We start from the raw sequence: 13,622 nt of genomic DNA, 5'->3' as shown, positions 1-13,622 counted from the left end.
TTGGGGGAATCCCAACTCTGAAGATCAATAGATCAAATCAAATGTTATTGGTCACATACACATGGTTAGCAGATGTTATTGCAAGGGTAGCGAAATGCTTATGCTTCTAGATCCGACAGTGCAGCAGTATGTTGCGCCTTCTTCACTACACTGTCTGTGCGTGGACCATTTCAGTTTGTCTGTGATATGTACACAGAGGAACTTAAAACTTTCCACCTTCTCCACTGCTGTCCCGTCAATGTGGATAGGGAGGTGCTCCCTTTGCTGTTTCCTGAAGTCCACATTCATCTCTTTTGTTTTGCTGACATTGAGTGAGGGGTTATTTTCCTGACACCACACTCTGAGGGCCCTCACCTACTCCCTGTAGGCTGTCTCGTTGTTGTTGGTAATCAAGCCTACCACTGTAGTGTCGTCTGCAAACTTGATGATTGAGTTGGAGGCGTGCATGGCCACACAGTCGTGGGTGAACAAGGAATACAGGAGAGGGCTGTGAACGCACCCTTGTGGGGACCCAGTGTTAGCGGAGTGGAGAAGTTGTTTCCTACCTTCACCACCTGGGGGTAGCCTGTCATGAAGTCCAGGACCCAGTTGCACAGGGTGGGGTCGAGACCCAGGGTCTCAAGCTTAATTATGAGTTTGGAGGGTACTATGGTGTTGAATGCTGAGCTGTAGTCAATGAACAGCATTCTTACATAGGTATTTATTTTGTTTAGATGGGATAGGGCAGTGTGCAGTGTGATGGCGATTGCATCGTCTGTGGACCTATTGGGGCGGTAAGCAAATTGGAGTCTAGGGTGACAGGTAAGGTGGAGGTGATATGATCCTTGACTAGTCTCTCAAAGCACTTCATGATGACAGAAGTGAGTGCTACGGGACGATAGTAATTTAGTTCAGTTACCTTAGCTTTCTTGGGAACAGGAACAATGGTGGCCATCTTGAAGCATGTGGGAACAGCAGACTGGGATAGGGATTGATTGAATATGTCCGTAAACACACCAGCCAGCTAGTCTACGCATGCTGTGAGGACGCGGCTAGGGATGCCATCTGGGCCGGCAGCCTTGCGAGGGTTAACACGTTTAAATGTTTTACTCACGTCGGCTACAGAGAAGGAGAGCCCACAGTCTTTGGTAGCGGGCCGTGTCGATGGCACTGTATTGTCCTCAAAGAAGTTGTTTAATTTGTCTCGGAGGAAGACGTTGATGTCTGCGACAGGGCTGGTTTTATTTTTGTAATCCGTGATTGTCTGTAGACCCTGCCACATACGTCTCGTGTTTGAGCCATTAAATTGCAACCTCACTTTGTCTCTATAATGACGCTTTGCTTGTTTGATTGCCTTACGCAGAGAATAACTACACAGTTTGTATTCGGCCATGTTTCCAGTTGCCTTGCCATGATTAAATGCGATGGTACATGCTTTCAGTTTTGCGTAAATGCTGCCATGTATCCATGGTTTCTGGTTAGGGAAGGTTTTAATAGTCACAGTGGGTACAACATCTCCTATACACTTCCTTATAAACTCGCTCACCGAGTCAGCGTATACATCAACGTTATTGTCTGAGGCTACCCGGAACATATCTTACTTATTGCCTTTTTAAACCATAAAAAACATGTTATTTTAATGTTGTCTGAGCTTAAGTGAAGCATCTAACAGCATAAGTATCTTTCTTTTCATAAGCATAAAGACTGGGGTCTTCAGATGAACATGTGTATCACAGATACATATTTATTTGTAGAATAATACTTTGTCATATTCAAGTAATTTATTTTTCGACACCACTGTATTGGCTCTGTTTTTATAATATATTGGATGAAACGTAATATTTTATTAATTATGTGATAATTACGTGATCGAAGCAATCTTGAAGCGTGGAATCCGATTGGCCAGACCAGCGTTGGATAAACCTAAGCACGGGCGCTTCCTGTTTTAGTTTCTGCCTATAGGAGGGGAGCAACAAGATGGAGTCATGGTCAGATGTGTCAGATCGCGGAAGTTAGAGTAACAGTGGTCGAGTGTGTTACTCACTTGTGTACTGGATTCGATATGCTGATAGAATTTAGGGAACCTTGTTCTCAGATTAGCTTTGTTAAAATCCCCAGCTACAATAAATGCATCCTCAGGATATATGGTTTCCAGTTTGCATGAAGTCCAGTGTAGTTCCTTGATGGCCGTTTTGGTATCCACTTGTGGGGGGATAAACACGGCTGTGACGATAAGCGAGGAGAGTTCTCTTGGGAGATAATACGGTCGGCATTTGATTGTAAGGAATTCTAGGTCAGGTGAACAAAAGGACTTTGAGTTCTTGTATGTTGTTACAATTACACCATGAGTTGTTAAATCAATTTGCACGCTGATAGCCACTGACCTCAGGGTTAAAGGTCACTCATAAAGGAGGTCATGATGGGGCATCTGAGATAGAATTCCAACCGCTGACAGTACAATCAGTTGTTGTGTAGGTCTAATCAGCGTGCAAATTGTTGATGTTGGAGATGGGACCTGCTTGTTGGGTTAGGACAGTTGTCAGCTCTTAGCTACCTATCGCGTGTATTGTTGATAACGGATTTAGGCGTAACTGTTTGCACATGGAGCACTAGCTCATTTAACCAGAGACGTTGAAACAATTGCAAATATGCTAGCTAGGAGCTACAGTACACACTCATACTGTTATGTAACTTTAAACCATGAATTCAGTGTAAATAACACTCAGCCTGTCCATCAGGTCCAGATAAGCATAATGCATACTGTAGTACTCATTTAAGAGAATGTATTCCATCTTCAAGAGAGGCTATGGGCCTGTGCAACACATGTAAAGTCATCACTCTGAATGATTGGATTACAGAGCATGGGTCAGGGAGAGGAGACCGGTCACCATCTTCACTTTTGTGTTTCTAACACATGAAGAGTGTTTGAGATGTGTTCCTTAGACATATATTAATTGGTGTAGGTGCTTGCTAAGGTGTTGCATTCTCTCCAGTGCTTGTAAGTTGGGAGGTAAGTCGGAATGCCTGAAAACACCCCCACCTTTATAATAAAGCATTGCATGGCACTATCATCACTTTTGCATTCTGGCATAGCGCAGTAGAGACACTTGCAGAAGTTGCACACATGGGGACATTTTTTGTAGCCTCGGGTCCGGGAAAAAGTTGGCTTTTTATGAACGCATTTCATTTTGAGAATCTGAGATCAATAACAACAACCCTGTCTTGAATCCATAAATAGTCTAGGTGTGTGGACACACACATACTGGACAATATGAGGAGGAAATTAGTCCTCAAAAAGCTTTCCAGTTCCTCTGACTCACCCAAGGATGCAAGGCTCACTCAGCCTGTGTGTAAAAAGCCTCTCTCTCGTTTAACTTTGTAAAACAATGCTGTTCGCTCAATAGGCCTATTTGGAAGTTGATCACATATTTGGTATGTTTGTCTTCTATTTTCAGCAGGAGCCATTTGCTTTCCAATCTGTTTTTCCGCAGATTTGGCCTGTTTTGGCAGCATGCTGTTTACTGACAGATTTGGCCTGTTTTGGCAGCATGCTGTTTACTGACAGATTTGGCCTGTTTTGGCAGCATGCTGTTTACTGACAGATTTGGCCTGTTTTGACAGCATGCTGTTTACTGACAGATTTGGCCTGTTTTGACAGCATGCTGTTTACTGACAGATTTGGCCTGTTTTGACAGCATGCTGTTTACTGACAGATTTGGCCTGTTTTGGCAGCATGCTGTTTACTGACAGATTTGGCCTGTTTTGACAGCATGCTGTTTACTGACAGATTTGGCCTGTTTTGGCAGCATGCTGTTTACTGACAGATTTGGCCTGTTTTGACAGCATGCTGTTTACTGACAGATTTGGCCTGTTTTGACAGCATGCTGTTTACTGACAGATTTGGCCTGTTTTGGCAGCATGCTGTTTACTGACAGATTTGGCCTGTTTTGGCAGCATGCTGTTTACTGACAGATTTTGCCTGTTTTGACAGCATGCTGTTTACTGACAGATTTGGCCTGTTTTGACAGCATGCTGTTTACTGACAGATTTGGCCTGTTTTGGCAGCATGCTGTTTACTGACAGATTTGCCGCAAGTTCTCAGCCTATATGCCTTGTGATTGGGCTACACACAATCCACAGCTAGGCAATTAAAAAAAACAAGCTATTGATCATCTGTGGATATATTATAGGCCTACTCCTGCTGTATCCTGAACTATTTCATTTCTTTCTGAACTGACAACAGTAATTCTATAACTTCGGCTAAATGCATTTCCATTTATCAGGGGTGCTGCAGAACCTCCAGCACACTTCCCTTCACCTATAACCCTATAAGGATGTAGATGTGAGTTGATCAGTAGAATGGTGGTACAGTTACAGTATCATATTGTTGTCGATCAGCAGAACAGTGCTGCTAGCTGTGTAGAGCTGCCATGACACAGCAGCTCTAGCCTAACCTGTACTCACTTCCTCAGTAAGGCTGACTGGGCAAAACGGAACAACTCTGACAATGTGATATAGATAGAATAGATACACAGGAAAATGATAGGGCAGAATCCAGAGGATTAACGGAAGGTGTTCTCCTAAAAACCATTTGAACAGAAACATCTAATCTGCACAAAGGGTCAATAACAATTTGCATGGATCTATGCCCAAGGGGTCTTCAGAAGAATCAGTATCTCAGGAAGTGCAGCCTTGACAGGCCCTTCTCCACTATAATCCTGTTTATCGGTGACAGAGCAGGTTCAGAGACAGCCAGTCTGCTTATTGAGTCTGTTAGGGCCTGGTTTCTACTTCAAAGCAGACCAGCCTAGGCCTATGCAATGCTGTGGTAATCCAATTGCTAAAGGAGAGGCTGCCACAAAGCCTAAGAAAACACATTGGAGTGTGCTGAGCACACAAGTCAGACAGATGTATTGTTCATCACAAGAAGAGAGGACAGAGAGAAAAGAAAACATAAAAGTCTGGCTGGAGTGATTGATTGACACTGACAGATCCTCGTCACTCAAAACATCGACAGAGAAGCAGAATGTCAGGGAGAGTGTCACCTGTCCTGTAGCAAAGTTTGAATACCGATGACTTAGACAAGATATACCCAAGATAACCTTCAGACATCATCAAAGCACAGAACAGAACAGTGTACTGTCTACACTCAGTATGTTTTTTTATGAAATAGTTTTTAAATCATAGCTAAAGTTCGTACTGCTACAGATTCCGCGACGCGGTCAGCAAGTTTGTGTCCCGGATTCCTGTTTAGCAGCTAACTGCTACTTGTCATCCTCAAAACGGAGCAGGCTAATGCTAGCAGCGCTAGCCCACCGGTGTTATCCACGTCTGGGCAGAAATACTTCAGGTGGGAGAGGATTTCAACACAATCACAAGATCAAGATGAAGGTGGAACTGGATGGACAGGGATTTGTCTGCCCTAAATGCACCACCATCAAGCAGTTTAGGAAAGAGATCCTCCGGCTGTTAGCTCGGCTGGGAGAAAAAGATGACCTGCTTTCTAAGTACACCGACCTTGCTGTAACCCAGGCAAACCCAATCTCAGTTTTAAATGCCTCCTGTAGCAAAGCTGTCAATAAGTCAGGCGGCGTTGATCTGTCCTAATCTAACGGACAGATGTTCAAAATCAACTCCGCGGCCTACCTGAGAAGATCCGATCCAGCTATCAAACAGCTTTGCCCCGCTTGAGATGGACCTACCAGCTCCGGGAGTCAGCACAGATCCTTGGTGTATACCAACAGCTGGCGGCCTCCCAGTGGCACCCTCCCCCACACCCACCGCAATTCAGAAGGTTGCTTCCCCATCGGATTCCAGCACGATCACCATCATTGTGGGAAGCTCGAAGGTGAGAGATTTTGGCCTGCCTACGATCTGTGGACCGAACAAGGTCCACGGTCATCCAGGAGCCCATGTCCATGACATCAACAGCCCCTTGCCCACGGTTCTGGCCAACTACTCCAAAACTGAAACCATCGTCACGCTCATAGGTTTTAACGACCTACGTTTTAGGTCATCTGTGGAACTGAGGGAAGACTAAACTTTTTTTTTTTTTAAACACCCTCGCTAGCACAGGGAAGAAAATAATTATTTCAGGCTGCCGAAGGGATTCGGAACATTTTAGCCGACTCTTTGCCCTGAACACTTACTGACAGGAATGTCTCTTTTTGTGACAACTTTGATTTGCTGTGGGAGCAACCAGCACTTCTTAAAAAAAGAGACCGGATTCACCCCAACCGCAGGGGTTCCAGTATTATTTCCAGCAACATCGAAACGGTTTTAGAGACTGGCGGACAGGGTCTGGAAGTGCTCCAGTTCTCCCTGTCAGAATAAGCAACAGAGGACTTGGAAAGCATATCAACTCCTGTAGACATGATGAGTAACCTAATTTATGTTCCTTTAACTCCACCTTCTAGTAAGTTTATACAAACTGTCATCTGCTACCATTATGAAAGATTGGAGACTGTCAGAAAAAATGCTTGTAAAGTTAATAATTTGGTAGTTATTCTATTCGTTACCTCGAGGCAGATGCCCCAGGGGCAGAGTAGCCCACACTCATTGAATATGGCTGTTTTAAATGTTCGAGCAATCACAAGTAAAACCTTTCTCGTGAATTACCTCATTACTGAGGACAAAGTTGATTGCATGTTACTCACTGAAACATGGCTGTCTTCAGACTGTAGTGTTTCTCTTATTGAAGCCTCCCCCGGACTACAGCTTTTCATACTATCAGAAAAGGGAAAAAGGTGGGGGGACAGCCTCTATTGTTAATAATGCTCTCAGCTGTAAGGACATTTCGATCGGCGTCTTTGGGTATTTTGAGAATCATGCTATACTGTTTAAATGTCGGCCACCAGTGCTGGCCATAACCCTGTATAGGTCACCAAGTACTACCCCACTTTCTTTACTGATTTAGCTGAACTATTGTCTATTGTCCTTGATAAAATCATTGTGTGGGGTGATTTAAATATTTATGTCGACAAAGCCCATTGAATTTATGAATCTTTTGAGCTCTATGGACTAGAGGTCGACCGATTAATCGGAATGGCCGATTAATTAGGGCCGATTTCAAGTTTTCATAACAATCGGAAATCGGTATTTTTGGGCGTGGATTTGCCGATATTTTTATACCTTTATTTAACTAGGCAAGTCAGTTCAGAACACATTCTTATTTTCAATGACGGCCTAGGAAGAGTGGGTTAACTGCCTCGTTCAGGGGCAGAACGACAAATTTTCACATTGTCAGCTCGGGGGATCCAATCTTGCAACCTTACAGTTAACTAGTCCAACGCAATAACGACCTGCCTCTCTCTCGTTGCACTCCACAAGGAGACTGCCTGTTACACGAATGCAGTAAGCCAAGGTAAGTTGGTAGCTAGCATTAAACTTATCTTATTAAAAAAAAATCATTTATAATCACTAGTTAACTACACATGGTTGATGATATTACTAGATATTATGTCCTGCGTTGCATATAATCTGACTGAGCGGTGGTAGGCAGAAGCAGGCGCGTAAACATTCATTCAAACAGCACTTTCGTGCATTTTGCCAGCAGTTCTTTGTTGTGTGTCAAGCATTGCGTTGTTAATGACTTCAAGCCTATCAACTCCCGAGATGAGGCTTGTGTAACCGAAGTGAAATGGCTAGCTAGTTAGCGCTCGCTAATTGTCATTGTGTTGCTGGTTCGAGCCCAGGGAGGAGCGAGGAGAGGGACGGAGGCTATACTGTTACACTGGCAATACTAAAGTGCCTATAAGAACATTCAATAGTCAAAGGTTAATGAAATACAAATGGTATAGAGGGAAATAGTCCTATAATTCCTATAATAACTACAACCTAAAACCTCTTACCTGGGAATATTGTAGACTCATGTTAAAAGGAACCACCAGCTTTCATATGTTCTCATGTTCTGAGCAAGGAACTTAAACGTTTTCTTTCTTACATGGCACATATTGCACTTTTACTTTCTTCTTCAACACTTTGTTTTTGCATTATTTAAACCAAATTGAACGTGTTTCATTATTTATTTGAGGCTAAATTGATTTTACTGATGTATTATATTAAGTTTAAATAAGTGTTAATTCAGTATTGTTGCAATTGTCATTATTACAAATAAATAAAAATAAATAAAAATCGTCCGATTAATCGGTATCGGCTTTTTGGCCCTCCAATAATCGGTATCGGCATTGAAAAATCATAATCGGTCGACCTCTACTATGGACTTTCTCCCAACATGTTACTGGGCCAACCCATAACCGCGGCCATACTTTGGACCTGGTTATTACCAAGGGGCTTTCTATTGACATATCCTCTATTGTTTATGTTGCTTTATCTGATCACCACTGTGCATTTTGTACTACCATGTTGCCCATAGCACAGGGTAATACTGAACGCATTATTAAGAAACGCTATCTTACCTCTGAAGTTGCTACAGATTTTACTGAGTGTATGAACAATACTCCATCCCCTATTTTGCCTTCCTCTTGTGTTGATTTAGTTGATAACTTTAATTGCAAATTAAAGGGCAACCATTGATGCCATGGCTCCAGTAAAGTTGAAAAAGGCCACATCCAAAGGGGAGAGCCCCTTGGATGAGTGAGGAAACTAATCAATTAAAGAGAAATTGCAGAAAGGCAGAGCAGAAGTGGAGAAAGTCAAAGTTGCAGGTCAATTATGATATTCTGAGAGAGCAACTTGGCATATACAACAAGGCAATTAGAAATGCTTATTCTAACTTGATCACTATTAAATCAGAATAATTCAAGAGTGCTCTTCTCGAGCATTGATAGCCTGATAAATCCTACCCCGCAAACTTTCCTCCTAATCTAAATGTGATGAGATTGCGGCATACTTCAGAGATAAAATTACCAACATTAGGCTGGGTATCAGTCAAGCACGACCTGATGAGAAGTTTGATGATACGTTCCCTAGCTTACCACGCAAAGGCACTACGGATTTATTGTCCCTGGTTGACACAGACATGCTCAGGAAAGTGATATCACAACTTAAGCCTTCTACCTGCCTTCTGGATCCTATCCTCACCACCTTATAAAAAAAAAATTGCATATCTGAAGAAGTGAAAGCTATTGTTAATCACTCCCTGTTCAAAAGGCACTTTCTCCACTGCAAAAACCCCCAGCTATGGTGAAACCCCCTCTGAAGAAAAGTAATCTTGATTCTTCAGCGTTCAGCAATTTTTGGCCAATCTCCAACCTTCCATTCTTAACCTCACTAGGGTAGGGGGCACTATTTTCACCTCTGGATGAAAAGTGTGCCCAAAGTAAACTGCCTGCTACTCAGGCCCAGAAGCTAGGATATGCATATAGATTTGAATAGAAAACACAAAAGTTTCCAAAACTGTTAAAATAATGTCTGTGAGTACAACAGAACTGATATGGCAGGCGAAAACCTGAGAAAAATCCATCCAGGAAGTGGGATTTTTTGTTTGTTTGTAGTTTTCTATTGAATGCCATTACAGTATCCATTGACTTAGGACTCAAATTCACTTCCTATGGCTTCCACTAGATGTCAACAGTCTTTAGAAATTGTTTCAGGCTTGTATTCTGAAAAATGAGAGAGTAAGACCACTTTGAATGAGTGGACCCTGCAGTGTCCCAGAGCTGTTTACTACGCGCGACCGAGAGCGCACCTTTCTTGTTTTTCATTTATATTGACGAAGCTATTGTCCGGTTGAAATATTATTGATTATTATGACTAAAAACAACCTGAGGATTGATTATAAACATTGTTTGACATGTTTCTACGACCTTAACTGATACTTTTGGGATTTTTCATCTGCCTGTTGTGACCGCCTTGGAGCCATTGGATTACTGAACAAAACGCACCAAATAAACAGAGGTTTTTGGATATAAAGAGGGACTTTATCGAACATAATAAACATTTATTGGGTAACTGAGAATCATGTGAGTGCAACCATATGAAGATCATCAAAGGTAAGTTATTAACTTTGTCGCTATTTCCGACTGTTGTTACTCCTGTACTTGGCTGGTAACTGTTTGTAATGTTGTGTGTGCTGGGCGCTGTCCTCAGATAATCCTATGGTATGCTTTTGCCGTAAAGCCTTTTTGAAATCTGACACAACAGTTGGATTAACAAGAAGTTCATATTTAAGCCGATGTATAACACTTGTATTTTTTTTGAAATTTTATTATGATTATTTCTGTTTTTGAATTTGGCGCTCTGCAATTTCCCCGGAATGATTGCCAGGTGGGACGCTAGCAACAGCTAAATGTTTTAAATGCCAACTGTATTTTTTTACAATTCCAATCAGATTTTTGTGCCCACCACACTACAGAGACAGCCTTAGTTAAAGTGGTAAATTATCTTAGGACCAACACAGATGCCAAACAGCTCTCTGTCCTTGTACTCAGACTGGACAGGTGGGTGGCCTACCCGGTCAAGTTCTAAATTGGTTTAGGACCTATTTAATGGGTCAAGAGTTTGTCACCCTTGGTGAACATAACTCAGAGAAAATACATATCACCTGGCGTTCCAAAGTTCGATTTTGCGTCCGGTACTGTTCAGTTTATATACATTAACCCTTGGCAGCGTTATCAGAAAGCACAGAATTGATTTTCACTGCTACAGAGACGATACACAACTTTATATTTCTGTGTCACCAGAGGATTTTAGCTCTACGGATAAATTAATAAACCGTATTAGTGATTTAAATACTTGGATGGCTCACAACTTCCTCCAGCTAAATCAAGACAAGATTGAGGTACTTATTGTTGGAGCCAAAGCACAGAGAGAATTTTTTATTTATTTATTTATCTAGCCACACATTTGAATTCACAGGCAATTCACCAGGCAAAAAACCTAGTTGTTATTTTAGATTCTGAATTAAATTTCATCACACACACATTAGGAATGTGACCAAAATAGCTTTTTACCACCTGAGGAACATTGTCATGATGCGGCCGTTTCTCTCTCAGAATGATTACAGAGAGACTCATCCATGCTTTGATTACAAGAAGGCTTCCCTACTGTAATGCTCTTCTGTCTGGTCTACCCAAGAAAGCCATTGGTCAACTGCAAAACATACAGAATTCTGCAGCACGGATACTGACCAAGACCAGACGGTATTATAGTATTATAAAACAGAAGGTACAGTACATTTCTCATATAAACAGGGATTATATTGTACAGTGTCAGAATTTAGAAGTCTCTGATACAGAGGGGTCAAAAATACTATTAGATGGTCAACGGGCACCTTCAGCTGTGCTTGAGTCATACTGAGTCTTGACGGAATGCAGCACTATGGACAGCAGCTACACTCAAAGGTTCTCTCTCCGCTCAACAAAGGGCCTGATGGAGAACTGTACAGTATGGTCAGAAGCCTCACTGACTCAAAACAAAACACATTGGAAATTCAACCAGTTTCCCATTACTATCACTTCACTCACTCCCAGATTTAGCAATCAAATGCTCTACATTTTAATAATAATAATAATAATAATAATAATAGTAATTTAAATACTAAAATAGCTGTGCAGCGACACTCCCCATCCAACCTGACAGAGCTTGAGAGGATCTGCAGAGAACAATGAGAGAAACTTCCCAAATACAGGTGTGCCAAGCTTGTAGCGTCATACCCAAGAAGACGAGGATGTAATCACTGCCAAAGGTGCTTCAACAAAGTACTGATTAAAGGTTCTGAATACTTATGTAAATGTGACATCAGTTTTCTATTTTTAATAATTTAATTTAATAATAATGTTTAAAAACCTTTTTTTACTTTGTCATTATAGGGTATTGTGTGTAGATTGATGAGGGGGGGGGGGGGGGGCTGTAACGTAACTGTATAAGGCTGTAACGTAACAAAATGTGGAAAAAGTCAAAAAGGGTCTGAATACTTCCGAATGCACTATATTTGACGTTTCCGGGTACTCCATATTATGTCAAACGCTGCAAAAACACTTTCTGGCATTCTGATCGTTTTTATGTAACAACTTGAGAAAGTAAAGTCAGGTCTAACTTTGCATTGGGACTTTGTGTGTATACTAATGAAAATCCATATGTTACATATATCCTACCTACCTTTAATTAGAGAAATAGGCCTATCATCTTAGATAAATCTCACAGGAAACCAAACCTTTCTCTAATTGGCCTGATGAATAATATGATCAAATGTTCCCCAATCATCTCTGAAAGGGCTCTAATGAGCATCTGAGGGCAGGACTGAGTGAGTTAATGCCTATCCTTTCCCATCTCTTTTGTCTGGTTGCCACAGAGATTCCATATTTCACCTGCTGGTGAACTAGGTTAAGAATTTTAAGAGTGATAACATTGAATGTTTGCTTACTTTTCAAAATTGGTTTTCTTTCCCTCCAGCATAATGCTTTGACACAACCACCGAATACACAGAAAAAATGCAACGTATAAGGAAAATGTAAGCATGCCTGGGATTGAGATGTGCAATGCTGCCTAACTCGACAAATAAACTACCCCACAGATTAAATAACAGCCCAAATGAAATATTAACAGTACAAAGAGTGACAGACAAAGCAGAGATGCAGCCCAACAGGACACAGATGAGACCGCAGCAGGGGCACTGACAACAAAGAGCTTGTCATGACTCTGGGTTGTGTTTAGCCTAGAGATGATGCCTTGACAGGGTTAACAGGAGAAGACAGAGGGGAGGGAGAGAAAAGGGGAGCTGGCAGGCAGCCAAAGAGAGGAGAAGACACACACACACACTAGCAGTCCAGTATCAGTTCATTAAGACATACTCCAGTCCCCTTTCTCCCCATGCTATCCCATTCTCCTCCCCTCTGTGTCAACCCCATCATGGAGCTGCCCTGCTGCCAGCCCGGAAGTGCTCTCGCTGGCGCTCCACATCACCACAGTACAGCGCTGCCGCCTTAAAAACACCACTACCGCAGCAGCACCGGCATTAAAACCTGCTGCACAGCACACGAACAGGCACTTAGGTTAACTGCACACTCACACACACACACATATGATCATGGATGCAGACACAAACACGCTGCAGCAAGATACAATATGATCATCCATCCAATGACTTCAGTTCAGAGAACAAGGACAGAATGTAGCTAGCTAAAGAAATGAAATACGATGCAGAAGGACTGCCATATGGGGGCTAGTCTCAGACAGGGTTAAGAGGAATCTCACAAGAGAACAAGGAGGTAGATGGCAGTCTTCCAATAGTGCATTGGCTCAGATGGGGGGGGGCGACAGAAAGACAGACAGTGTGTGGAGGTCGTGTGGAGGCCCAGAGCAGAGGACAGGAAGCTAAGATAGAACACCTAGCCCCCCCCCTGTAAACATCACTGACTGCAGCCTTGTGCTCCCTCCAACCGCACATCAGTGTTTACAGTCTAACGGCTGTTTGCACCAAATAAATAGCTACACTACATTACAAGAAGAACACGGAGAGAGACTGTCCACTCAGACTTCCTCTGCCTAATCCTTACACTGGGGCTCTGTGCATTCCTAAGGCTTCGCAAAACATAACAAGGAAATATTTTGGATTAACGTTTAACACATGCTTGTGTTTGTCTTGGTTCTACCGGCACAAAGTCCTCCTCAGTGGGTTGACATGACCCCAGAGATGTTTCAGTACTGAACCCTACAGTCATACCTGTCCCACAGTAGTGCTA

At 42.3% G+C, this 13,622-nt stretch overlaps 1 protein-coding gene across 2 annotated transcripts in view; it reads right to left on the bottom strand.

Moving 5' to 3' along the window:
• Positions 1-13,622, bottom strand: part of LOC139401032 (cytoplasmic linker associated protein 1a) — a 99,735-nt gene that overhangs the window by 75,283 nt on the left and 10,830 nt on the right. The window lies entirely within an intron of this gene.

This window comes from Oncorhynchus clarkii, chromosome 3, assembly GCF_045791955.1.
Source record: "Oncorhynchus clarkii lewisi isolate Uvic-CL-2024 chromosome 3, UVic_Ocla_1.0, whole genome shotgun sequence".
NCBI classification, from domain to species: domain Eukaryota; kingdom Metazoa; phylum Chordata; class Actinopteri; order Salmoniformes; family Salmonidae; genus Oncorhynchus; species Oncorhynchus clarkii.
Note: the sequence above shows the minus strand (reverse complement) of the source record. Positions and strands in the feature narration are given on the sequence as shown.